Here is a 27918-nt window from a genome sequence, read left to right on the forward strand (position 1 = left end):
TTGGGGTTGTAGAACTAAAACACTTATCGAGAAACAACGCCTTATGCAACAACGTGGATACATAGCCTAGTACGTTAGTCATTAGAGCTAGCTTGTAGCTTGAGATGCGTAATCATATTTTAAGAGTTGCGGTTACCGTTGATTAATTGCGTCTCTGCGCTGCATCCACGTATGTCATAATAGGAACAATGATGGATCATGGAGATAATTGGAGTAGCAGAAAAGATGGTGCCTTAATGATCATGTCACCATGATAGAATGCTAACTTTTGGTTATATCTTACCCAGGCAAGCCCCGATGCATAACCCCTATTATTCTGCACTTTAGTTTATGCTTGCGCATTAAGTTTAAAGGAGTTGAATGAAATCCACTTGCATAAATATATCCTTATCCTATGAGTCTTACTAGTATGATAGGATTGTGTAGATTGCTATGCTATAGGATTCTGGTAGAAGTCGAGTGATTACCTATCATTCACGAGAGATAGGAAATGATATTATTGTTACTATTATCATCACATGGAATATGAATGGATAATAATTGGGGACCGGGCAGAACTGTACTTTGGATTTGAAATTGGATTGGGTTGGGCAATCGAGCGAGGCTCTGGTTGCACTCGTTCTGCCTATGTCGATTGAGGACCATCTGTTGCTATGGATGGTAGTCAGGTCACAGACTTATTATCCTAAGCACATACTTGCTTATGGGAGTGGGAAGACTTGTTACTCTCTTGTCATGGGTTCTGGCTCTTTCTGGACTGACTTTTAGGGGTGGGTATTAGGTGGAGGTCTAAGCACCATACGGAGACTAGGTCTTAGGTGTTGGTGGCTTGGAGTCCAAGTTTGGACGGGGACCTAGACCCCTTGATAGGAGTGGAACGGGTTGGTCTTGTTTGTGCTTGGGGTACAAGTGAGGCATGTGTTTCGGTGTACCCAGCTGGGATATATTGATTTATGAATTGCTGTTTCTGTGAGACGGTATGACTTGGCTATGGTCTAGCATCATAGTAACAATTGGAATATGAAAGATAGTAAAATGGTTCTGATTGCTTACCACATGCTTAAAAGTAGCATAGGTGCTTACATAGAATGGTTAGTTAATGAACTAATAATGTCTACTAATAAAATTGAATATAAGAACACACGTTTAGTAATGCTTCCTATAAATGCAATAACCCAAAAGCCAAATAGCCTTGCATATCCTTGGAGTCTTTTATTTTCCTCATGTTGGGTAAGTCTTGCTAAGTACAATCGAGTACTCAAGGTTTTATTTCCCCTGTTGCAGGTGACCGGAGGATACATAGATCTGACTCTTGTGTGTGGAAAACTCCTGGTGGGCTCAGAGAGGATTCCTTTCATGCTACGACCATAGTGTTTATTTATAACCCTCACTAAAAGTTTTTAGAAGAAAAGTTTTATGATCTATCATCATATTTGGTTTATAAATGTTCACTATGTTAATGATTCACCATTAACCTTTATTTCCGATGTAACTCTGATCATATGTTGTTCTCCACTGCAAGGTAAAAATATAAACCTAAAATGTATAAACTCTTTTACAAGTAAAACTGTCTTAATTCTGCTACTGTATTCAACTTGTTTAAGTATTCTAATGTTGTAATAAAGTGATGTAAGAAATGGTTGAGAATGTTGTAAGCTTTATTCTCTCATTTAGGATCCTGATGGAACAATGTGGATTTTTGAGTTCTCCCTTGGGGTGTGCTTGACAGAACGGCATGATTTAGTGCACTCTCTTAGGTACTTAGTGTCTAATGGAAGACAAGTACTCTTGGGAGGGCATTAGATTAGGCAATTCTACCACAAAAGACCCCTTTGGCCTACCTCGCATTGATGAGGTCATAGATTCCACATCCGATTGTGAGCTCTTGTCCTTTTTAGATTGCTACTCTGGTTATCACTAGATTGAGCTAAAGGAAGAAGACCCAATCAAGATGTCGTTCATTACGCCCTTCGATGCCTACTGCTACACGACCATGTCCTTCGAGCTCAAGAACACGGGTGTGACTTATCAAAGAGCCATCCAGCGCTGCCTCAAAGACCAGATCAGGAAGAACATCGAGGCTTACGTCGATGACATGGTGGTTAAGTCTAAGACTGCTGACACTCTCATCGTCAACCTCACCGAAGTTTTCAAAGCCCTAAAAGTATACCGATGGAAGCTGAATCCCACTAAGTGCATTTTCGGCGTTCCATCCGGTATCCTGCTACGCAACATCGTTAGTCACCGTAGCATCGAAGTCAACCCAGAGAAGATAGCGGCGGTGACCATCATGATGCCACCGACCTACGTCAAGGATGTCCAAAAGCTAACGGGATGCATGGAGACTTTAAGCTATTTCATATCCCATCTAGGAGAAAAGGGTCTCCCCTTCTTCAAGCTGCTCAAGGCTAAAGAGAAATTTGTCTAGTCAAAGGACGTTGACAAGGCATTTGCCAAACTCAAGCGGTTCCTCACTACACCTCCGATCATGACCGCCCCCCAAAAGGATGAAACCCTGCTAATCTACATCGCAGCAACCAACCGGGTAGTCAGCACCACTATGGCAGAACCACCTGAAATAACATGCTTTTAGAGGCGCTCGTCTTCCACTAGACACTAAGCATCTCGAAAGTTAGCTACATTGGACAGTTCTATCGAGCCTACCCCAAAGGAGAACTCAAAACAATCCACATTTTACATCAAGAATCTAATAATGAGTACAAGCTTATAATACTTAGTCCATTTCATACAATAGGAGTTCTTGGAAATTATTTATTACAAAACCAGAGTTCAGAGTGTAATAATTAAACAGCAGAATGAAAATAAACATCTAGCAAAAATGATACACGGATCTGTCTATACCCACTAGAAGAATCCTCCACACAAGAGCTACTCCTCAAGCTGCACCTACAACAGGGGTAAAATAAACCCTGAGTACACAATGTACTCGTAAGACTTACCCGACTAGTGGGAATAGTTTTCTAACTCTCAAAGATATGATAGAAAATATGGGTTTATTGTTTTCTTTTTGTTTGTGAAAAGCATTACTAGAAATACATCCTTAAGATCAACTTTAATTAGCAGTCATGATTAGTTCATTAGCTAACCATTCTAGGTAAGCACCTATTCTACTTTCAAGCAAGGGTTAAGCAATCAGAACCATTTCACCATCTTTCATCTTCCAGTTCTTACTACGGTGCTAGACCATAGCCAAGTCATACCATCTCACAGAAATGGTGATTCGCGAAGCAATGTATTCCAGCTGGATACCCTAAAACACATGCCCCATTTGTACCCTAGGCACAAACAAGACCAACCCATTCCACTCCTATCATAGGGTCTAGGTCCCCGTCCAAACTTGGACTCCAAGCCCCCACGTTTGAGACTCGGTCTCAATATGGTGCTTAGACCTTCACCTTACCCCACCTCCAATCAGTCGGTCCGAAAAGAGCCAGAACCCACGACAAGAGCGTAATGAGCCTTTCTGCTCCCATAAGCAAGTATGTGCTCAGGATAATAAGTCTATGACCTAACTACCATCTACAGCAACGGACGATCCTTAATCTACACAAACAGGAAAAATAGTGTAACCAAGCTAAGCCCCGTTGGCCGCGGAACACAACATGTTACACCCACCAATAGCCATACCATATCCTTGCTCCGTCTCCATTTTTCCTTTCATTATTTTATTATGAGAGTAATACTAATCCCCTATTGTGAGCAACAGCAAGTTATTCATGCTACCGATGACCTAAGCATAGCATCTACTTGAACCTGCACTAGTAAGACTCTTAGGACAGGTGTATCTATGTATGTGGTTTTCATAAAATTCCTGTAACATAAATGCACAACACATTTATATATGATGAATTATAAAATAGAGGTTATGCAGCGAGGCTTGCCTTGGGCAGATGCGATGTCAGCTGAGTCAGTCAGTGGTGGCTCCGAGACCTCCTCCTACATGAGAATCTCCTCCTCATACTTCTCAATGATCTCCTCAAACTCACGATCATCAGTGGTCACGATCTCCACCAACTCGTTCTCTACATGCATGCGATGATGATGCAACACTTAGCATTTAGACAACATCAACTCTTAAACTAAGAATACGCATACTAAGCTACTAAGCTAGCTCTAATGACTAAGGTACTAAGCTAACTATCATCTTTACCCAACAAGGTGTTGGATTCAACTAAGAAACACCTAGCTTTACAAATGAAGGATATATCTTTATTTCTACTAATGATTTAATGTATATTGAAACAACGATCATTTAACTACCCTAATGCTTAGTCTATCTAAAGCTCAAAAATTACAGTGAGCACATAATAATACAATGAAGCTACCACAAAAATTTTAGGACTAAAGCTATCACCAATTTACCATCAAAATTCCTACAATGATTCATTTTAATAATATGAAGCACTTTCAAACGATTTAATAGCTCCTGGTATCAACATGTATAGATATGAACTAAATACACCAACAGATAGAGCACAATTTTATGAACCTAACAAAATTTGATTCACAATTTTTGGACACCTACATGATTTTATATTAATTGCCAAAGATCAGCTCAGAAATTAAATTAGAAAACTATTTCTAATTCTTTATGAAAAAGAAAAACGAATTCTCCCGCACGGCCCACACGCGTGGCCCATGAGACACAGCGTGCGCGCGAGCGCGTGGTGAAGAAGCCCGCGTACGCTGGTGCTTTTGCAGAAACACCCCATGTGCTATCCTCTATTAACACGACGACTATGCGCACTATTTCTATAAACAACATTTAAGCAAGAAGGCCCTCGTATTAACATGTCTTTGCATTGGGGAGGTCCCCGACGCCTCTACGCTCGCTGGTACGGCATTGGCCGACACTGGGCTGCTACACCAGCCAACTGGGGACTCCCTTGACCCATCTAGAGGACCGATGCTCACCTATAGGCAACACGCAATAATGGGAAGCGATTCGGAGATCGAAGATGAAGTAGGGTGACTTCTCCACGTTGGCGGCAATGTTCTAATGAGCCATGGTGCTAAGGGGGTAGTAGAAGTAGCGGGTGAGCATCAGCGACTCACCAAGGACCCGGGCGAGGTGATGGTTTGGCCGGAGACGCCCCAAGCAAGGCTAGCCACGTACGCGCGGCGAGCTCAGCAACGAGCCATGGCGGACACGACAACATTAGCAGTGTTGGAACAACAGTAGGGGTATGGCTCAGGTGTACATGGCAAGGAGGGGTTCGAGATGAGTCTAGCAGTGCAGCCAATTTGTCCCGAGGTGGTCAGATGGAAGCTACCCTTGGTGATTGGCGGACTCGGCCTTATCGGCATGGTGGTAGGGAAAAGCTCCAAAATTGAAGCTCGATTGGGCGCCATTCAAGGCGGTGTGGGCGTGGGTAGCTAGGCACCTAGGTGATGGAGCCAACAATGTGACAAATCAGGTGATGGTGACTTCTCTCTGCTTGTTTTAATGGTATGGCTCAGTCCACCATGGCAGCAGCGAATAGAGATGGGAAGGGGTAGGTCAGAGCTCAGCTCGTCCTCACCTTGGCGGGACGTGAGTGGTGCAATCATGACGCACACACGCAGACACTATGGACAAGGCGTGCATGCATCCACGACTGCTATGGCATGAGCGACTATCGTGCCTTTATGGGCGAGGCATCAACAGGTACAACTATGTGTTGATGCCGTGGATACGCCAAGCGTGCGCAGAAGCGATAGGGCCACCGGTAGGGCAAACAGTGGTGCAGAGCCTTAAGGAGGGTTTGGATGCAATGGCGAGGCGATGGCAGCGTAGCACACCCATGGTGGCAGCATGAGGTAGGGCAGCAGGGCGCGGGGCTAGCAGTTCACTACGGCTGGCCTTGGCCAAGCCTAGGCAAGCTCGACTGACCTAGCATGGCAGCATGGGGTGACCGCGTGCATGGTGCCAACCATCTCGAGGCTATGTCATGCACGAATTTTAAAGCAACCATAAAAACTAAACGAATGATCTTGGAACTAAGCCACCTTCACCATCCTCAAGAGAGCATATTAGGCTACCCCTAAGAACTAAAACATAGTACTAATCTTTAACTAGATTTCTCAGAATAAATTTGCAAACTCGGTGCTGTCAACTATTTTTAAACTCAAGAATTTTCTAAGTCTTTAAGCTAGTTCTGATTTCAAGTCCCATTTCTAAGCTATGGGACACTAGCTAGCAATGTTATTTTTCTACAACAAGTATTTCATTGTCATCTATAAAGTTCATACTCCAAACTTTGTTTAAGTGCCACATATATGTTCTATAGTATTTTTGTTCAATAAAATTGGTTTACAACCCTACTTGTTAACTGTATGTGTTATGGAGTAACATTTTGTTTAACACTTTTATTGATTGTTTTAATTGCAATGCTTCATCTATGCACTCCATCACATGCACTAACACATAAATATGATGCTCATGACGTGTCTTAGTAAATGATTTAGGGTGTAACACCGAGGGTGTTACAACCGCCATCGTTGTTGAATGAGAAGAGGTTGGACATGCATACAAAGTCCAACACCTAGTCTACTTCATCAGCAAGGTTCTAAATGAGTCTAAGACTCGCTACCCCCTAGTCTAGAAGCTGTTGTACACCATCCTGCTCACATACCAGAAGCTCTGCCACTACTTTGATGCCTACCACATAGCGGTAGTCATTGAGTACCCACTCGATGACATCCTCCGCAACAAGGAAGCCAGCTGCTGCAGCAAGCATTATGTCCTAGTTAAAGGAAAGTTATATCACAAGAACACCAAGGGAGAGCTATTTCAGAAGTGCATCTCTGTGGAAGAGGGCGAGAAGATACTCAAGGAGATCCATGCTGGCACTTGTGGCAATCACGTAGCCTCTAGAACACTGGTCGGCAAAGCCTTTTGAGCTAGTTTCTATTGGCCTTCAGCTATTGCTGATGCTGAGGCAATCATTCGTCGGCGTGAGAATTGTCAGTTTTTTGCTAAGCAAATCCACATCCCAGTCTAGGCCTTACAAATGATTCCTACATCTTGGTCCTTCACATGCTGGAGACTGGATATGATCGGGCCCTTCAAACCCACGCCGAGAGGTTTCTGCTGGTTCTACGTCTACATCGACAAATTCTCCAGGTGGATCGAATACAAACCACCAGTCCAAACTACAGCAAAGAAGGCAACCGAGCTGCTTGATGACATAATTCATAGGTTTGGCTTGCTGAATAGCATCATCACCGACCTAGGGTCCACGTTCACTGGTGCTAATTTCTGGGACTTCTACAACATAAGGTGCATCTCAGTTAAGCATGTCTCGATATCGCACCCTAGGGCTAAAGGCCAAGTTGAGCACGCCAACGGCATGATTCTCAATGCATTGAAGAAGAGGCTCTACATGAATGAGCAGAAACACCTCAGCAAGTGGCTCAAGGAATTGCCAGCTGTGGTTTGGAGACTAAGGACCCAGCCTAGTCACAACACCAACGTCTCTCCATACTTCATGGTTTTTGGCTTTTAGGCCATTTTACCAGCCAACATCGCTTTTTGAGCACCTAGAGTGGAGAACTACAACAAAGAAAACTCTGACCAAGCCCGGCTCATTGAGCTGGATAGCCTAGAGGAGGAGCGCCTGGTTTCATGTGTTTGGATAGCAAAGTACCTTGATAGCATGCGAAGATACTACAACCGCAATGTCAATGATCGATTCTTCATGGTCAGAGACTTAGTGCTCCACAAGAAGCAGAAGACTGACGGAATGCACAAGCTATCTTCACCCTAGGAGGGCCCCTTCATCATCAAGGCGGTCACCCGACCAGGTTCCTATAGGCTATGTGACATGGATGAAAGAGATGTCCCAAATTCTTGGCACATTGATCTTCTTAGGCGTTTCTACCCTTGAAGGGTCTGCTTTCAAAGATATGTACCTTTCATATTTGAGTATTCAATAAAGTTTTTGTTTCTCCATATTGTTACCTTTGTGCTTTTTTCCACTAAGCGATTCTGTTTCTACGTACACCATCTTAAAGATGACATGAGAACTATGCCTAAGGCAAATGCCTGAACAGACACGTTGACGCTCGAACGCCTCCAGAGAAGGCCCAATCTTTGACTTCTCCCTGCATGTGCATGAGCATTCGCCCTCTACATCATGGGTGGTCAGCAACGGTTCCTTATCAACGCCCTATTCTTCCCACACACACACGACCCCTGTGCCCTACGTTATGGTTAATAGACTAGCTAGGGTTGGGGACTCAGCTATACACTACTGATCAGATAGTTTATATCAAATATAAACACAAACATACCGTAACAACAAGTGTTCAACAAAAGTTTCTAAGCACTATTATACAATGATTCAACATGAGTTTTGTCTAATCTACGGAGCACTACTCCCCCCTTCACCGAATAGTTCAACATCTTCGGCCAACCTCTTCGCTGGTTCCTCCGCCTTGTCTTCTAGCCTAGTGATCTTGTTTACATCTATGCCTCATGCATACCTAGTCACCACCCTTTGGAGGTCCACTGAAGGGTAGTGCGACCGCAGCTGCGCGAGGGCATGGACAATGGCTCCATGTGCAGCACTGTGCATGAACTCCATGAAGTTCGACCAGGCTACTCTGCAACGATTGATGACCGACTGATACGGCATATCGCCGAGCAGCTGAGATGACCCCATGGGTGGCTGAAAGGTCCTAATATATCTAGAGGGAGGGTGAATAGCCTATTTAAAAATCTACAAACCAACTAGAGTAATTTAGTTAGTATGACAAATAGCGAAAAGCAAACTTGCTCTAGCTCTACAAGGGTTGGAAGCCACCTATCCAATAATTCTAGTTCCTATGATTACTAGACACACAATTTACTAAGTCACTACTCACTAATAGCTCTTACACTTGCTACTCTAAAGAGCTCCCCTAGATGAACTTAAGCTACAAAGCAAGCTCTCAATTCTAGCTACACTAAAGAGCTTGTTACAACTAGTTTGTGGGAATGCAAATGAGTAAGTAAGGTGATTATACCGCCACGCAGAGGAGTGAACCAATCACAAGATGAATACTAACCCAATCACCGGTAGAATACCAAAGGGCAATAGACAACCAATTTTCTCCTAAGGTTCACGTGCTTGCCAACACGCTACGTCCCCGTTGTGTCGACCAACACTTGGTGGCTCAGCGGCTAAGAGGTGTTGCATGAACCTCGTCCACACAATTGGACACCGCACGAACCTACCCACAAGTGAGATAACTTAATGACACGAGCAATCCACTAAGGTTATCTTTCGGCGCTCCACCAGGGAAGGCACAAGTCCCCTCACAATCACCGGAGATGGCCATGAACAATCACTAACTCATGCCAATCCTCCTCCACTGCACCAAGCTAGTCTAGGTGGTGGCAACTACCAAGAGCAACAAGTAAATCCCATAGCGAAAACACGAATACCAAGTGTCCTCTAGATGCAATCACTCAAGCAATGCACTTGGATTATCTCCCAATCTCACAATGATGATGAATCAATGATGGAGATGAGTGGAGAGGGCTTTGGCTAAGCTCACAAGGTTGCTAAGTCAATGCAAATGGCCAAGAGAGTGAGCTTGAGCTAGCCATGGGGCTTAAATAGAGAGCCCCCATGAATACATAAGTTGGCTCCTCAGTCCACTGAAAATCAAGGTGACTAGATGCACCGGTTAGATCGACCTAGACGTAGGACCCCAACGTCAGATCACGCGATGCACGCCATGTGGCCCCTACTTCAAATGCTGATCGTCTGATCTCAATGGTCATTAGGTGCACTTAAGTTGTGACTGGACACTCTATAGTGTAGGACCGAATATAGGACTCCTAGCTGTCCGATCACTTCCAGTAAGGTTCCAGTCGTGACCGGACGCGTTAGTTAGATCACAACCGGACGCAGAACCCTAGTGTCTAGTCACTTCTAGTAAGCATCCACTCGTGACCGGACACGTCTGGTCATGCCCAACCAGACTCACCTAGCGTCCAGTCACTCACTGTGGCAGAACCTCCTAAATTATAGAACCCACATGCACTTGTCACTATCCAACGACCTCTGACGACTATGCATATATTCCTGGTAACTTAAGAAGTCTGTTGGGTGTCCTCGGGGAACCCCGAATCATGCACGATTTCCGAGAAGGATCACATTATAGAGTCATTGCAGTATTACAACATTTATTCAAATATCTACATCAGAGTAAATTAGCGGAAGTCTTACAATAACTTAGTTTACAAACCAGTTGTTTCAAACCTTACAAACTAAGTTTGATAATTATTACAACCCATAGTAGTAGTGGAGTGGCATTAGTATCATAATACAAGCACATAAAATAAGCATCCTACCCAAGGATCACACATTCACTTATCGTCATCGACCTAAACAACAGTCATGCAAGCAAGGTCCAAAATAGACCTACTCATGAGGCTCACCTGCAACAAGGGTCAACTGAACCCTGAGTACAAAAGTACTCAACAAGACTTAACTAGAATCAAAACTAAGATGACTTAGGAATGCAGGCTCAGGGATTCAAGGTATGGCTTAAGCAATAATCAAAGTTCTTTTACGTAAAAGCTCTTTAACAAAATTCTTTACTTCAACATATAAAACTTTATAAGAACCACATATGAATCTGCCATGATCCATAATGAGATCATGAAACTTCATATCTAATACTTTCTCAAACCTTACTCAAGTTCTAGTTAATTAACTACGATGATGAACAGTGAGTTGAGTCTCCATAACTGAGGAGCAACGATGATTTGAACCGATTATAACCAAGCTGGGAATTCCAGACCACACGACATATGTAGGTCCTCGACCTACATATACTAACCTTCCCTCAGATCCTCTAAAACCAGAATGGGTCCGCGCCACCCGAGAATACAGTACTCCACCAATCCAGCCCATTGCCACTGTGGGTACACGCTATTGCCCGCCATCTCTCCTACTCCTAGTGCACGAGTAGCCATTCTCATAATAGAATAAGCCGAGTTAAGGCTTACCAGAGTATGTGGTTAGTACTACAAAGTCTCACCTCATGCAATTCAACAACGAACGGACCTTAATCGACTATAGGCGGAAAAGAACCCGCTCACAAGACCTCCACGTCTTGTGGCTCTCACACACCGAGTCCGTCCTGGTCTAGATTTATTACTCCACATGCTCATATCTCTTGATAACATAAGTAACCGAACGTAACCAAAGATTCATTTAAAACTCACGGGTGATAGGTAATCACCCTGACTTTTATATGTCTAAGCATGGCTAAGCATAACTAGGCATTTACGAAGTAAAACTGGTAACAAGGTAGATATAGAAAAACAAGGTTGGTAATGCACCAATTAGGTTTCCACTTGACTCCTAATCACTTAATGCAGTATATAAAAGCAAAAGCGATAAAAACTTGTAAAACACAAGGTAGGTTTAAATGCATTCGGGGCTTGCCTTGGTTCACGGAAAAGTCAGGTTCCTGAGACGTTCCACAATTATCAGATCCGACCTCAACAGACGGATTAACCTCCTCCATAACTTGATTAACTACCACGTGTTCACCTTCAGTTCACTACACTGTAATAACAATGCCATGTTTAACATGATACGGGATACGAAACATGATGCTTGATGATGAATGCGAAAGTTAAAAACTCGAATACAACTTTCCTTCGCGGTACAGTTACAAGTCAAACTAACTAAACCTTTTTCAGTAACACATACATCAATTGCCAAGGATCATTACCAACTAATGACCCAAGGTCATCACTCAATCCAAAAATTCAAAAAAAAACCTAAATCATTAAAGGTTACTATTTGCTTTTATGAATTAATTATTTAATTCAAAATTATGAAATAAATCAACTTGTCCCAATTGAGCTCAAAATTTTTGTAAAGGTTCATCACATGATAACTAAGTGGCAAAACAATTTTCATAAGTTTTGGATAATTAATTAAGCCTAGAAAAATCATAGAAACCCATTTATTAATTAATTGAGCAATTTTTATCACATTCAAAAAGTACTGAAAAACAACATTGCTTATTTTTATTAAATAATATACATCATAGAGAGGTCACATAAAAATTTTCATAATTTTTGCAAGCTCTAAATAAATCTACACAAAAATAACAGATCACATCACTATTCATTCAAATCTGTAAAATAGAAAAATCCATTTTGAAACACTGAGTCACTGACAATCCGACCCCACTTGTCATCCCCTACCTCCCGCGCTGACCACGACGACAGCAGCTTTGACTGGCTAAATCTCGCCGACGGCGAGGTCACAGGCGACGGCCAAGGTACTAGCATGATCACTACATCACGGCGCATCGATTTGTGGCACCAGCGAGACCAATTACGGACCGGACCAAGCACTACGCCGGCCATGGCGGCCACGACTGCACGGCTGCACTACGTCGGCGATAGGAGACCGGTAACGGTGAAATAGACCAATCAGGAAGAACCAAGAGCTCACCCCGATCACGTTGAAGGCGATGGACGAGCCGGAGGAACAACGGAGAGGTGGGTCGACGGTCACAGCGATCACGACGGCGCGAACCACGTCGGTGACGGCGTTCAGGCGACTGCGATGGTCAAAAGGATCAAATAACCGGTCATAGAGCAACACGGGATCAAGGTGAAGCTGGAGCCACGCTGAGCAAAGACAAAGACACACCGTGGAGCTCCAACCATGGCGACACGCACACCACGGTGAGGTTGCCGGCCGCGGGGAAGAAAGACATGCACCGCGGGTTCCTGGTGGAGTCAAGCTTTAAGGGTTGGTCTACTAGGTGCGCAAGGAGCAAGCAGAGCTCAGACACTGCTTTGTCGAGGCTAGTTTGCACTGAGGAGGCGAGGCGAGCTCGATGGAGCTATGGCGGCAGCGTCGGGAAAACAGAGGAGGAGACAGGAGAACGGCGACGACGTTCGAGACTTAACCAGCGGGCGAAAAGCGGCAGGTGAACCGTGCGCTTGACACTGCCATGATGACGCTGGACACGTCAAGGTCAGAGGTGGCGTCTATGGGCTGCGCGTAGAAGCCGGTGGAAACATGGCCGGCGGTGGGATGTCGACCGCGAGTACTGTTCACCGAAATTATAGAATTAGCCACCCTGCCTATTTTCCCAAATTACTCCCAAATTTATATAACAACTCAAAAATCTCCAAAAATAAAAGTTGTTCAAAATCCAAAGTTCTACGACTTTGCTTTTATAACCACCCCCTAATTCGGTCTACATTTTGAAATGCAAATTTGAATCCAAATAGGGGACATTTAAAGAATTTTGCCTTTTCAAATGACTTCAAATTTTTCATAACAACTTTGAAAACTCCAAAAACAAACTTTGTATAACTTGACAAGCTCTACACTTTTGCTTTTAGGCTCAACCCCAAAATATGCTTAGATTTTTAAATGAGTTTTTAGGGTAGAATTTAAATATTGAAAATCAGGGTTTTCTTGAAATTTCAAATCCAAACAAAATTTTGAACTTGATTCAAATAATACAATTCAACACATACCACATAAAGATAAACTTGTTTTAGTGTATGCATATCAAAATTTTCACTAACACATGAATGATGTGCTATGCATATGATGACATGGCATGTTTTAATATTTGAAACACCCGAAGGTGTTACAATCCTTCCCCCTAAAAGAAATCTCGTCCCAAGATTCATAGTCATAGGGTAAGTAATGGAAAAGGAAATGTGTCAGCCCAAAAACATCCAAAACTTGTCCATAAAACAACTGAGGTCCCTTTACAAACATGATTCGTAACAACAAAGCAAAACTAACATTATTCTATATTGACGCAAGAAACTCTAGAAATTTGTCTAGCAAGTAATCTTCGGATTCCCAAGTAGCTTCTTCTTTAGAATGTTGATTCCATTGTATCTTGTAGAACTTGATTGTCCTCCTTCGTGTGACACGATCTTTTTGATCTAGAACTCGGATAGGATATTCGGAATAGGTCAAATCAGGTTCAAGTTCCACTCCTTCAACCTCAATATTCTGCTCAGGCACTCGGACGCACTTCTTTAATTGAGAAACATAGAACACATCATGTACGGCTGAGAGATGTTCTGGTAATTTCAAGCGATATGCCACTTTTCCATACCTCTCTAAAATTTAAAATGGTCCAATATATCGAGGTGCCAACTTGCCTTTAACACCAAAACGGGTAACTCTCTTCATTGGTGATACCTTCAGATATACAAAATCTCCCTTGTTAAACACCAATGGTCTACGTCGTTTATCTGCATAACTCTTTTATCGGGACTGAGCTATCTTCAAATTACTTTGTATTTGCCTAACCTTGTCTTCTATTTCTTTCACAAGGTCAACTCCAAAGAACCTTCTTTCCCTAGGCTCAGACCAACTCAGCGATGTTCTGCATCTACAACCATAGAGTGCTTCAAATAGAGCCATTCTAATGCTCTCCTGATAACTATTGTTGTATGAGAATTCAGCCAAAGGCAAACATTCATCCCACTTATTAGAATAGTTAAGAACACAACATCTTAACATATCTTCAAGTACTTGATTGACCCTTTTAGTCTGACCATCGATTTGTGGATGATAAGCTGTACTATACAGTAGTTTGGTACCCTAATGAAGAATGCAATTGTTTCCAAAAGCTAGAGACAAACTAGTGTACCCCTATCTGACACTATGGTCTTTGGTACTCCATGTAGACTCATGATTCTTGCTAAATACATCTTGGCATATTGGATAGTAGGATATATACTCTTGACCGGAAGAAAATGTGCTGACTTAGTTAGTCGATCTACAATGACCCATATTGAATCAAAACCTTTTGATGTCTTGGGTAGACCAACAATAAAGTCCATACTAATATCCTCCCACTTCCAAGCTGGAATAGGTAATGGCTGTAACTCTCCAGCGGACCTCAAATGTATAGCTTTCACCTTTTGACAAGTATCACACTTTGCTATATATCGGGCAATTTCTATCTTCATTTTGGTCCACCAAAACCTCTGTTTCAAGTCATGGTACATCTTATTACTTCCCGAATGAATAGATAACCTAGTAGCATGTGCCTCTTCAAGAATTGACTGTCGCAACTCAGGAACCTTTGGTACCACTAAGCGATTCTTGAACCATAACACACCTTCATCATCTATTTTGAAGCATTTCGCTTTTCCATTCCGGACTCTTTCTTTGATATGGGATATACCCTTGTTTTCTTTTTGAGCAGCAATAATCTAGTCTCGAATAGTGGCTTCAATAGTTATATTGGTCAAACTACCTTGTTGAATTACCTCTATACTCAACTTTTCCATCTCTTGGCATAAAGTCAAATCCATTGTTTTTACTGTCAGACAATTGCAATAACTCTTTCAACTGAGGGCATCTGCAACTACATTTGCTTTACCAGGATGGTAATGTACTTCCAAGTCATAATCTTTAATCAATTCTAACTATCTTCTCTATCGCATGTTCAAATCTGATTGAGTAAAGATATACTTTAAACTTTTGTGATCTGTATAAATATGACACATATTACCAAGCAGGTAATGCCGCCAAATCTTCAAAGCATGGACAACTGCTGCTAACTCTAGATCATGAGTGGGATAGTGCTCTTCATGTTGCTTAAGTTGTCTAGAAGCATAGGCAATGACTCAGGCCTTCTTGCATCAATACACATCCAATACCAATACCCGAAGCATCACAATAAACGTCCAAATGACTTCTTGATATTAGGTTGGGCTAATACTGGTGTAGTGGTTAACAGTCTCTTTAAAGTCTAGAAAGCTTCTTCACACTCAGATGACCAGACAAACTTGGCTTGGTTCTTCAACAACCCAGTGATGGACTTGGATACTCTAGAGAATTCTAGAATAAAATGATACGGTAATACCCCGCCATTCCTAGAAAACTCCGAACCTGATGAACAGTGGTTGGCAAGTTTCCAATCAAGCACTGTCCTTAACTTTACTTGGATCAACAGCAACTCCTTCAGCTAAGAAGACATGTCCAAGAAACTGTACTTCCTTAAGCCAGAAGTCACACTTACTAAATTTGGCATATAGTTGATGTTCTCTTAAGCGGGTCAGGACAATTCTGAGATGTTCCGCGTGTTCCTTCTTGTTCTTGGAATAAACTAGGATGACATCAATAAACACCACCACAAACTTGTCTAGCTCAGGCATGAATACTGAATTCATCAGATACATGAAATGAGCTAGGGCATTTGTCAAACCAAAAGACATTACCAAATATTCATATAACCCATATCTTGTGGTAAATGCCGTTTTGGGAATATCTTCAGGCTTAAGCTTGAATTGGTGATAGCCTGACCTTAAATCAATCTTGGAGAAAACTTTGGCTCTGGCCAGTTGATCAAAAAGCAAGTCTATCCGAGGTAAGGGATACTTATTCTTAATGGTCACTTCATTCAACAGACGATAGTCAACACATAACCTTAGGGTCTCATCTTTCTTTTTCACAAAAATTATAGGGCATCCCCAAGGTGATGAACTCAGTTGAATAAACCCTTTCTCAATCAACTCTTGCAACTGAGTCTTCAAATCGGCTAATTCCTTGGGAGGCATCCTATAAGCTCTCCGAGAGATCAGAGCTGTTCTAGGTTTTAACTCTATGTTAAACTGAACATCCCTATCTGGTGGTAGACCGGGTAAATCCTTAGGAAAAACATCAGGGAATTCACAAACTACCAGGATATCTCTAATCTCCTTGACAAAAGTTGCACAAACTCTTTCCACTGGATCTCCTTAGGGTTGGAAGTTGGATAAGAAGCTGAGAATTACTATCAGACAAACTCACCCTCAATGTCCTATTCAAAGCATCTATAACAGCCTTATGCTGATACATCCAATTCATTCCCAAGATCACATCTATATCTTGATCCTTGAGAATAATCATGGTAGTGGGAAAAATATACCCACCCAGGTTTATGGGTACCTGGTATACCATTTCCTTAGTACACAGATGTCCCCCGAGTGACTATATAAAGAATTTTTCCTTTATTTCCCCAATTGGAATTTCATGCTTTACGACAAAGGTTCTATTGATGAATGAATGAGATGCACTAGAATCAAAAAGCATAACAGTAGGATGATCGGCGACAGGAAACATACCCATCATCACTGGCTCCCCTTCCGGAATTTCCTCGGCTTGAATATAAAACACCCGTCCTGTCTTCCTTTCATCTTTGTCCTTCTAAGCATTCTGATTGTTGTCCTTGTTTTGTGCTTGACCCTGTTGTTGATTGGCAGGGGCCTTTTGATAATTTTGATTAGACTACTTGGGATACGGACATTCCCTGGAGAAATGACCAAACCTTCCACAATTATAACATGGATAATTGTGACCCTGGGATGTTGGAGCATTGACACCAGGAGCATTTGTCTGTTGTGAATTCAGGTAAGTTATAGCAGGACGGACATTTGATTGTTGCCTGGCTTGGAACTGTGGCGGACGATAAGGAGAACGATAATGGTTGACTGGATGATAGATTATCTTTTGCCTCTTTTGATTTCCACCAAAAGATCCAGACGGCACACTCTTCTTTTTCTTGATCTCCTTATGCTGTCGATACTTTTCCTCAGAAGCAATCACAATATTTACTACCTCATGATAAGTAACATTGGTACATGCAGTCATCATTGTCTGTAATTTGGTATTCAGACCTCGCATGAACCATTTCTTTTTCTTAGCATCTGTATTGACATGTTCAGATGCATACTATGATAGGTGATTGAATCTACCCATATATTGCATAACCGTTTGATCCCCTTGCTTCAAAGCAAGGAACTCATCCAACTTCATGGCCATCACTCCTATGAATATAATGAGCTCTGAAGGCAGTACGGAACTCAGCCTAAGTTATTGGAATGCCTAGCTGGTGGCATAGCCACTAGATTTGCCCACCAAGCACCTGCTGCACCTCTAAGTTGCTGGGTGGCAAACACAGATTTTTGCATCTCTATGCATGGAATAAGATCAAATTTCTGCTCCATGGTCCGAAGCCAATCATCAGCCTCCAGTGGTTCATTGGCCTTGGTGAACACGGCCTTGGTGAACACTGGTGGTCTTGTATCGGTAAAATCAACATACGTAGCCTCCTATCGTTATGATTGCGGCCATGGTTTCCTTGCACCATATTCTAATTACTCTGAGCTATCTCTCGAAGCAATCGAGCATTTTCTACGGTCACATGGACCAGTGTTGCGATAGCATCAGCCTAAGTTGGCAGAACTGGTGGTGGATCAGGAATGCCACCCTCGTCCTGCGAAGAACCAGGAATATCTGAAGCACGAGTATGAGGCATCTATTCATGACAAACCAAACTTTACTCACAAGCTTTTATTGAAATATTAAAAGAGCTTACTACAAACACATTATATTGGGTTTACTTATTTAAGCACAAGCCCGCACCTAAACAAGACTACTTAACTTAACTAGATCTCCTATTTTACAACTCTACTCTTCTCCTCGACCATATCAAACCTCGTGATCAGTATCCATTCCGGAAACATTTCTGCCTTCATTATCACTTTCATCTACCATCACTAATTCTTCTGGATCTTCTTCTTCTTCCTCTTCAAGTTCATCATTATCAGCAATGATGACACCAGGGTCCATTACATCAGCTTGAGGTTCATGATTTGGATCCCAGGAGGTTGCTCAGCCTATGGACTTCTTCATGCAAAGTAGTATTATGTTCTTCTAAATCTTCTACATAAAATTCTAGCTCATGCGCTCTAGCTCTAGCTACATCTTCCCTATGCCAAGCCTCATTTCTCCCTTCCACCATATGAACTAACATACGCTCGTAGTTCTTATGAGCGGTGGTGCGACACCTCAATTGATCCTTTAACTTGCCCACCTAGATGGCATCCAAGGCCCTATCCCTAGTAGCCTGTGCTAACTCTACTGAAAAGCCTCTGTATCTCTGCCTAGGGATTAGGCCTAGAGCTGCTACTGCTAGCACCATCATTCCTAGGGGCAAGCTGGTGATGAGAAACTCCTTTAGGTCCAATGGACTTACAGGGCGTTACCTTGGTACGAGCCATACTGTAGGAAGCAAGATTAATCCAATTAAGATAATCTGATCAAAATCTAAAGAGCAGCCAGGATGGATTACATAACTCAACCCAGACTCACTACCCAACCTAGACTCAGAGTGAAGGAAGTAACAAGTGAATTAATTATGATGCACAAATCGTTCTTACGAACAAAAACATCAAAGCTTATAAGGTACATAACCAAGTCATTTTTATATAGGGCATAATAAGATTACTACTCCACCACACAAAGCCTTTTTAATCAATTAAGGAATGGAGAGAATGAAATAAGATAAGCCAGAAGCAATTTGGACCAAATTAACAAGTTATATATATTTGTCCCAAATTATTTTGAAGTTTTTGTAAAACAATACAACAAAGACTTTGTAACGATTGCTCTGATACCATTCTGTGGTAGAACCTCCTAAATTATAGGATCCACATACACTTATCACTGTCCAACGACCTCTGACAACTATGCATATGTTCCTAGTAACTTAAGAAGTCTGTCGGGTGTCCTCGGGGAACCTCGAATCATCCACGATTTCCGAGCAGGATCACATTATAGAGTCATTGCAGTATTACAATATTTATTCAAATATCTACATCAGAGTAAATTAGCGGAAAGTCTTACGATAACTTAGTTTACAAACTAGTTGTTTCAAACCTTACAAACTAAGTTCGATAATTATTACAACCCATAGTAGTAGTGGAGTGGCATTAGTATCATAATATAAACACACAAAATAAGCATCCTGCCCAAGGATCACACATTCACTTATCGTCATCGACCTGAACAACAGTCATGCAGCAAGGTCCAAAACAGACCTGCTCATGAGGCCCACCTGCAACAAGGGTCAACGAACCCTGAATACAAAAGTACTCAACAAGACTTAACCAGAATCAAAACTGAGATGACTTAGGAATGCAGGCTCAGGGATTCAAGGTATGGCTTAAGCAATAATCAAAGTTCTTTTGCGTAAAAGCTCTTTAACAAAATTCTTTACTTCAACATATAAAACTTTATAAGAACCACATATGAATCTGCCATGATCCATAATGAGATCATGAAACTTCATATCCAATACTTTCTCAAACCTTACTCAAGTTCTAGTTATTAACTACGATGATGAACAGTGAGTTGAGTCTCCTATAACTGAGGAGCAACGATGATTCGAACCTAATTATAACCCAGCTAGGAATTCCAGACCACATGACATATACAGGTCTCCTGACCTACATATACCAACCTGCCCTCAAATCCTCTAAAACCAGAATGGGTCCGCGCCACCCGAGAATACAGTACTCCACCAATCCAGCCCATTGCCACGTGGGTACACGCTATTCCCGCCATCTCTCCACTCCTAGTGCGCGAGTAGCCATTCTCATAATAGAATAATCAAGTTAAGGCTTACCAGAGTATGTGGTTAGTACTATAAAGTCTCACCTCATGCAATTCAACAATGGACGGGCCTTAATCGACACAGGCGGAAAGAACCCGCTCACAAGACCTCAACGTCTTGTGGCTCTCACACACCAAGTCCGTCCGGTCTAGATTTATTACTCCACATGCTCATATCTCTTGATAACATAAGTAACCAAATGTAACCAAAGATTCATTTAAAACTCACAGGTGATAGGTAATCACCTGACTTTTATCTGTCTAAGCATAACTAGGCATTTACGAAGTAAAACTGGTAACAAGGTAGATATGGAAAAACAAGGTTGGTAATGCACCAATTAGGTTTCCACTTGACTCCTAATCACTTAATGCAGTATATAAAAGCAAAAGCGATAAAACTTGTAAAACACAAGGTAGGTTTAAATGCATCCGGGGCTTGCCTTGGTTCACGGAAAAGTCAGGTTCCTGAGATGTTCCATAATTATCAGATCCGATCTCAACAGACGGTTAACCTCCTTCGCAACTTGATTAACTACCACGTGTTCACCTTCATTCACTACATGTAATAACAATGACATGTTTAACATGACGCGTGATACGAAATATGATGCTTGATAATGAATGCAAAAGTTAAAAACTCGAATACAACTTTCCTTCGTGGTACAGTTACAAGTCAAACTAACTAAACCTTTTTCGTAACACATACATCAATTGCCAAGGATCATTACCAACTAATGATCCAAGGTCATCACTCAATCCAAAAATTCAAAAAAAAACCTAAATCATTAAAGGTTACTATTTGCTTTTATGAATTAATTATTTAATTCAAAATTATGAAATAAATCAACTTGTCCCAATTGAGCTCAAAATTTTTGTAAAGGTTCATCACATTACTCCCAAATTTATATAACAACTCAAAAATCTCCAAAAATAAAAGTTGTTCAAAATCTAAAGTTCTACAACTTTGCTTTTATAACCACCCCCTAATTCGGTCTACATTTTGAAATGCAAATTTGAATCCAAATAGGGGACATTTAAAGAATTTCGCCTTTTCAAATGACTTCAAATTTTTCATAACAACTTTGAAAACTCCAAAAACAAACTTTGTATAACTTGACAAGCTCTACACTTTTGCTTTTAGGCTCAACCCCAAAATATGCTTAGATTTTTAAATGAGTTTTTAGGGTTGAATTTAAATACTGAAAATCAGGGTTTTCTTGAAAATTCAAATCCAAACAAAATTTTAAACTTGATTAAAACAATACAATTCAACACATACCACATAAAGCTAAACTTATTTTAGTGTATGCATATCAAAATTTTCATTAACACATGAATGATGTGCTATGCATATGATGACATGGCATGTTTTAATATTTAAACACCCGAGGTGTTACACTCACCGTCTCCTTTGTGCACCGCCACATCAGCATGACCGGACTCTGAACAGTGTTCAGCTAGAGTCCGATCGCCTGAGTCTGGTCAAGAGACCGAGGGCGGCCTTCACTATGCGCCACTGACTAGACGTAGACCCTAGCGTCTGGTGCACACTGTGAAACCCTATCTTTTCTATACAGGGCGCCGGTGGCACCATCGGACTGTCCACCGATGAAGTTTTGAACCCTTGTTCAAATGTGCTAACCACCAAGTGTATCACCTTATGCACATGTGTTAGCATATTTTCACAAATGTTTTCAATGGTGTTAGCACTCCACTATATCCTAAATGCATATGCAATGAGTTAGAGCATCTAGTGGCACTTTGATAACCGTATTTTGATACGAGTTTCACTCCTCTTAATAGTACGACTATCAATCCTAAATGTGATCACACTCTAAGTGTCTCGATCACTAAACCGAAAAGCTCATATCAATTTCACCTTTGCCTTGAGCTTTTGTTTTTTTCTCTTACTTATTTTCCAAGTTTAAGCACATGATCATCACCATGCCATCATCATCATATCATGATCTTCATTTGCTTCATCACTTGGAGTAGTGCTACCTATCTCATAATCACTTTGATAAACTAGGTTAGCACTAAGGGTTTCATCAATTCACCAAAACTAAACTAGAGTTTTCAGCGACTCAAGCCCAATGCAATCAAGCATGGGTTGGATTCCCGCCGTCATCGCTTCAAGCTTCTCGTCTCGCGCCTTCACTTGGTCTCCAAAGACCTTGAACTACGCTTGCGCCTAGTGCAGGTACTATGCAAACAACGCAGCTGTATGCTAAGCATGCGCCTAAACGCTGCACAAGTCATAACCGCGTGAGAGGCACTCATGTTGAAGATATTTAGTGGCCTTCTCGGCCTTCTCCTCCGCCTTCTCCTTCACCTCAATTAGCTGGCCGATAGCCTCTCGGGAAAGGCCGAGCTCCATCTCTAGTGCTGTATGTCACAGTCATATATCTCGAAATGCTAAACACTAATAAAGCAAAACCTAGAGTCATACCTTTCTGCTGGTCACCACTATGGTCGAGCTATTCGCTCAGCGAATAGTTTTCCACTTCCAGTAGCTGCTAGTCCTTTTCCAATGCCAGAACTTTCACCAGATCCTCCCTAAGGTGGCGCTCTTGGAGCAAGCACGCCTGGAGGTTGTTTATCATCGCCTGTAGACTCTTGTTTTCTTTCAACATTGGGGCCATCTCCTCCAGCTGCCGTCGGCGCTGCTCGAACACCTTCATGACATTATGCAAACAGCAAAGGATCAGAGACGGCGATCTCCAAAACACAAAGCAAAGGATGCATCCAGCCTTACCTCAATATGGCCCTTCATCGTCGTTAGGTCGGTCCTCAGTCTCTTAGTTTCTACACTTGTCTCCCCCTCCTCCAGCATTTCAAACTCCTCACCACGCTGGATAACTGTGTGGAGGAGCTAGGGGGGTGGAGTGGGCTCCCACATAATCTCTTCAACCTCCACAACGGCCACCTACAGAGGTGCCCTCCTTGGTTGTAGCTATGCTCGGACAAGTCGTTCGAGCCTTATCTCTGTCATCGACGCCACCAGTGCCATCGCCTGCTCAATAGCCATGGGCGGATCCTATGCCATGTTCCTCGATGCATCTCCTATAGCCCCTACCCCTACTCCACAACCCCTCATCACCCAAGTCACCCTCATCGTGCACCCCATCCGCTAGGTGAGGTCGGTCCGGTAACCGGTGGCTCCACAAATTATAGGGAGACCGGTTTTGTGGTCGCTAGCTGCTCCACTGATGGGGGCAACTAGGATCTACCATCCCTTGTTCCTGATTGACATGGGGAGTTTCCATCTCCTCCACATGCCCTCCATCATTAGCAGCCGATGGACTGTAGGTCTTCAGTCGTTTTCGTGCTACCACAAAGAAAGAGCTCAGTCAAAATCAAGACTATGTACAAATGGAATACCGCACACAACGAAGGAACTTACAATTGAGACTCCCTGCCTAAGTAGTCCTGAACCTGACATGTCCATCCCAAGCCTCCCTGACCCAGTGGTAGAGGCTGCCTAGCATGTCTGCCAGTCTTTGGGCTTCTCATCTCTGCCGCTGTCTGATGTCCGCCATTCGGGTAGGCTCAGGGGGTCATGGTTGGAATTTCTTGCTGACTGCTCGAGGACTCGCCTGTCAGCCCTAGTCATAGCCATCATGGTCCCCCCGAGTGCTCCTAGGAACTGCTATTGTCACCTCTAGAGCTCACCACCTCTCCCACATCTTCACCCCGACTGGGACTATCGGTGGAGGCCTCGTTGCGCTCGGAGGTGTTGAAGCCGCCGGCTCATCTTCAGAAGAAGTGTCCAATAGAACCAACTGCCCCCTTTGGGGCTGATTTGGGGCCCCAATTTTCACTGGGCCCTCCTCACCTAGAGAGGGCCTAGCTATTTTTCTCTGCTTCATGGATGACTCCTCATCAATCAGCTGCTTGACATTACCTCTAGCTTCTTGGCTCTTGGAGCCCCCTTGTCTGCATCAGTTCTTGGCTGACGCTAAGGACTACTCGGCTGGGCATCTACAACCCTTGACCACTCCTCTGATGGGATTGCTAAAAAGTAAACCGCTCGGTCCTATCCATGAATCTTCAACAAAACAAATGAATACATTGCAAAGTGAGGACAATCAAGTAAAACACCGCAGAAAAAGGTCTCACCACTAGGGGGAGATTTCCGACTGCTAAAGGCCCGCTACTAGTCTTTGATGGACAGCCGACCCGTGAGATTGAACAACATCCTAATCCGCCGCATTACTTCATCTCGGGCAATCTCCTCGAGCACCTCTCGGGTCCCGTCAGTATCTCCTCAGGAACTCAAACATCGGGTACGCCCTCTCCTTGCAAGGTTGGATCCAGTGGAAAGTGAAGTTCATCGCCACAACGACTCCATCAAACCTCTTGCCATTTTATCAACCATAGGAGCTCCCTTACTTGCTCCATTCCATCTGGGCCTGGGTCTTTCTGACCACTTTACGTTGGTCACCGACACCTGATCAATGTTGCACTAGGACATATGGCTCCACCTGCCTGATGTAGAACCATATGCAGGCCCTAGTACTTCACATTCATGTTCAGCGCGACTGGTGATGTATTGACTCGCCATCCTATCCTGCAGCTACAGATAAGCACTGCCTACTACCTTGGATCCTAGCCCCGCCCTCATCTTGAGACATAAAAAATGGCGGAATAGATCGAAGTGGGGCAAAATCCCCAGATACGCCTCACAAAGATTGATGAAAATAGCAACATGGAGGATGGAGTTCGGACCAAGGTTGCAAAGAATGATGCCATAATGGTCAATCAACCCGCTAGAGGAAAGGATGAATCGGGATGCTAAATCCACTGGATGAAATAATCTTAAAAAATAGCTAGTTCATCAGAATGGGGCGTAGGGAAATTCTCACCAACTGCCAGACTGCCATCCCACCATTGCCCTGTCTGGTAGAATCCCGAGCACCGCCAAATTGTTGAGCGCCCTCTCATCACTTGACGAACCGCACCCACTCCTGGGCACGGTTGACCTCGCGCTGCGCCCTCCTTGAGCTGCTGTGATTCCTCTTCGATGCCATCAAACAGATCTAGAGACAGCGGTTGCTCGCTACTTGGATCTATTGTAGCGGTGGAGCAGTTGTCGGGTGCAGCGGCGTGGGCGCAAGCAAGAAGATGAAGTGGTGGGGAGAAAGTGGGGAATGTGTGCCGAGGACGCGATGCTCTATAATGGTTCGACCCCTGCCCTTCCGCCTTATAGGGTTTTTTGGGAAACCTGCGCCTGATCCACCACATTCCCTCCTAAAATCTCCGCGCACCGCTGGACCGCCGAATGGGCCTGGTGGGCCGCCGCGTTAAACTGCGTCTAACGTGGAACGACGAAACATAATTCAATGCTAAGCTTTGCTTCGATGGAGTTTTTTAGGCATTTACGATAAGATATTTTTCTTTCTCTGACCCTGCTACAAGATACCTTTGAAATCTTCCAGCAGGCTCAGGGACTACGTGTGTACATGTCATCTAGCGATGACTGTACTATTTTTTTAGGTAAGCTGGGAACTGGTTCAACACCTAAAGACTACTACTTTGGACCCTGGCATCATGAGACTACCTCACCTAGTGCCTAGACTTGGGGACTAAGTGGGCACACTTCATCTTGCGGTGAATGTGCTTATTTCTTTGGCTCAGATTTCTTCAAAGTGGTTAAGTTCCTCCGCGATAACTAAGTCAAGGACGCCACGCGACCAACTTCGGCTCCCGAACTCTAAGCGGGCACACTTCGTCCAAGATGGAGATTCCAAAAAAATTTCCACTTGAGCTCCTTACATCCTTCTGACAAACCTCGACTTCGCATAAGTCTGAGTTCGGCTCCCGGTTGAACAGCTCAGACGCTCGCTCCAACAGCTTGGACGATTGACTGATTGCTCGGACACCTTCTTCAACATCTCGGCTCCTAGTCAGGCAGGTCGGAAGCCCATCCCTAACAATTAGCGGCGTGTTGGTCAGCTTGGACATGCTCAGGATGATGTTGCTCAGAGGATACAAGGTGCTCGGGGACTAGTTGTGGGAGTATGACCCCCGATACCCATAGAGCTGTACATGGGCTGAGTTGCTAGGGGAGGTCCAGCCCACAAGACCACGCATGGGCCACGCCACTGTTGGAGGCCCAGCTTACAAGACGACGTTGTGCGAAGCACGGCGCAGGTCGCCGTGCCTCGCAAGACTGCGTGAAGATCCTCGGTGATCTAGGAAACCTGCTCGGATATGCTAGATCCCGTAATATCTGTAACTTCCTATCTTGTAAACCAATCAGGATAGAAACAATCGACCTGTAACCCTACCCCCGAGCTATATGAGGCGGGTAGGGACCCCCTCATTTTCATCTGATCATACACAATACAACCCACCGAAAGATACAGGACGTAGGGTATTACGTCAAGTCGACGGCCTGAAGCTGCCTAATTGTTGTCTCTTACGTTCTGTGTCACCGTCCGGTTTCTTCACGCTCATTTCCACCGATTCATCTACTACCGTGAGCATACCTCTCGGTAGACTGCGGACCAGATTTCGTCGACGAATACCCTGTTTCTCAGCAGTTTTGCCGTGAGTCCTGTGTTGCTGATGTTCAGAGGAGGTTGGACAGCTCTGAGGAAGAAATGGAGAAGGGTAGAGAGGATTAAATCCCTTTTCTGCGTCATGGGATCCTACTAGTAGGACTATTGCCATGTTTCGTTTGGCTTATAAGCCGTACTTTTTCAGCTAACGAACAATATTTTTCTCTCACAATGAATCAGCCAACAGTACTTTCAGCCATGACTTATCATCCAAACGAACAGGGCATATAAGCATACGAGAAGAAGATTACCAATAGTATGCCACGGTAATGACAAATATGTCCCTTTAGTTTGAGATTTGCTATCTCTAGGTTAGTGTAGATCCTACTTATGTCTAAGTCCCTTCTTGTGGCCTTTCAGTACAGTGCCACCATTAACTGTCATGGCTGAACTTTTTTGTTTTCTTTGGAATGAAGGGTAATGCTAAGGATCCAGAGTTGCTGAATAGGCCTATTCAGGATTATGATGAGCTTTCTTTCATCTTCAGTGATGATATGATCCATCAGCAGCTGAAATTCAGTTGGAAATGGGCCAGAACGCCCACTCTGACGATAGTAAGATATCTGAAGATCCCATGGAGCAGAAGATAGCTAATGAGGATATCCACTACTTAGTTCTGAAGATTGGAGAGCTAATAGATGCTGTAAAAAGCTTGAAGCCCAGAGACTTTGCCGAAGACCTGTGGAAAGCGGTTACAGCTTGCAGCAACAACGAGAGGATGTCAATCACTGCATTCGAGTATTTCCTGAAGAATGAGGTTGAAGGCGAGATTTTTCTTGTACGTAGCCCAGACCTTTGCAAGGAATGGTTGGCTAAGTTCTTTTCTAGCCTTCTGTAACCATTCTTGACTTGTTCTATCCAGCATTTCGTTCGGTATTTTTAGTTTACTTTTCTTTGTATTGAGA

General features: G+C 43.2%; 1 pseudogene; it reads left to right on the forward strand.

Annotated features, from left to right (window-relative positions):
• The first annotated feature begins 1993 nt into the window (after window positions 1-1993).
• On the forward strand, window positions 1994-27851 carry LOC136461225 (uncharacterized; annotated as a pseudogene).
• The last annotated feature ends 67 nt before the right edge of the window (window positions 27852-27918 follow it).

Source organism: Miscanthus floridulus, chromosome 6, assembly GCF_019320115.1.
Source record: "Miscanthus floridulus cultivar M001 chromosome 6, ASM1932011v1, whole genome shotgun sequence".
Lineage (NCBI taxonomy): Eukaryota > Viridiplantae > Streptophyta > Magnoliopsida > Poales > Poaceae > Miscanthus > Miscanthus floridulus.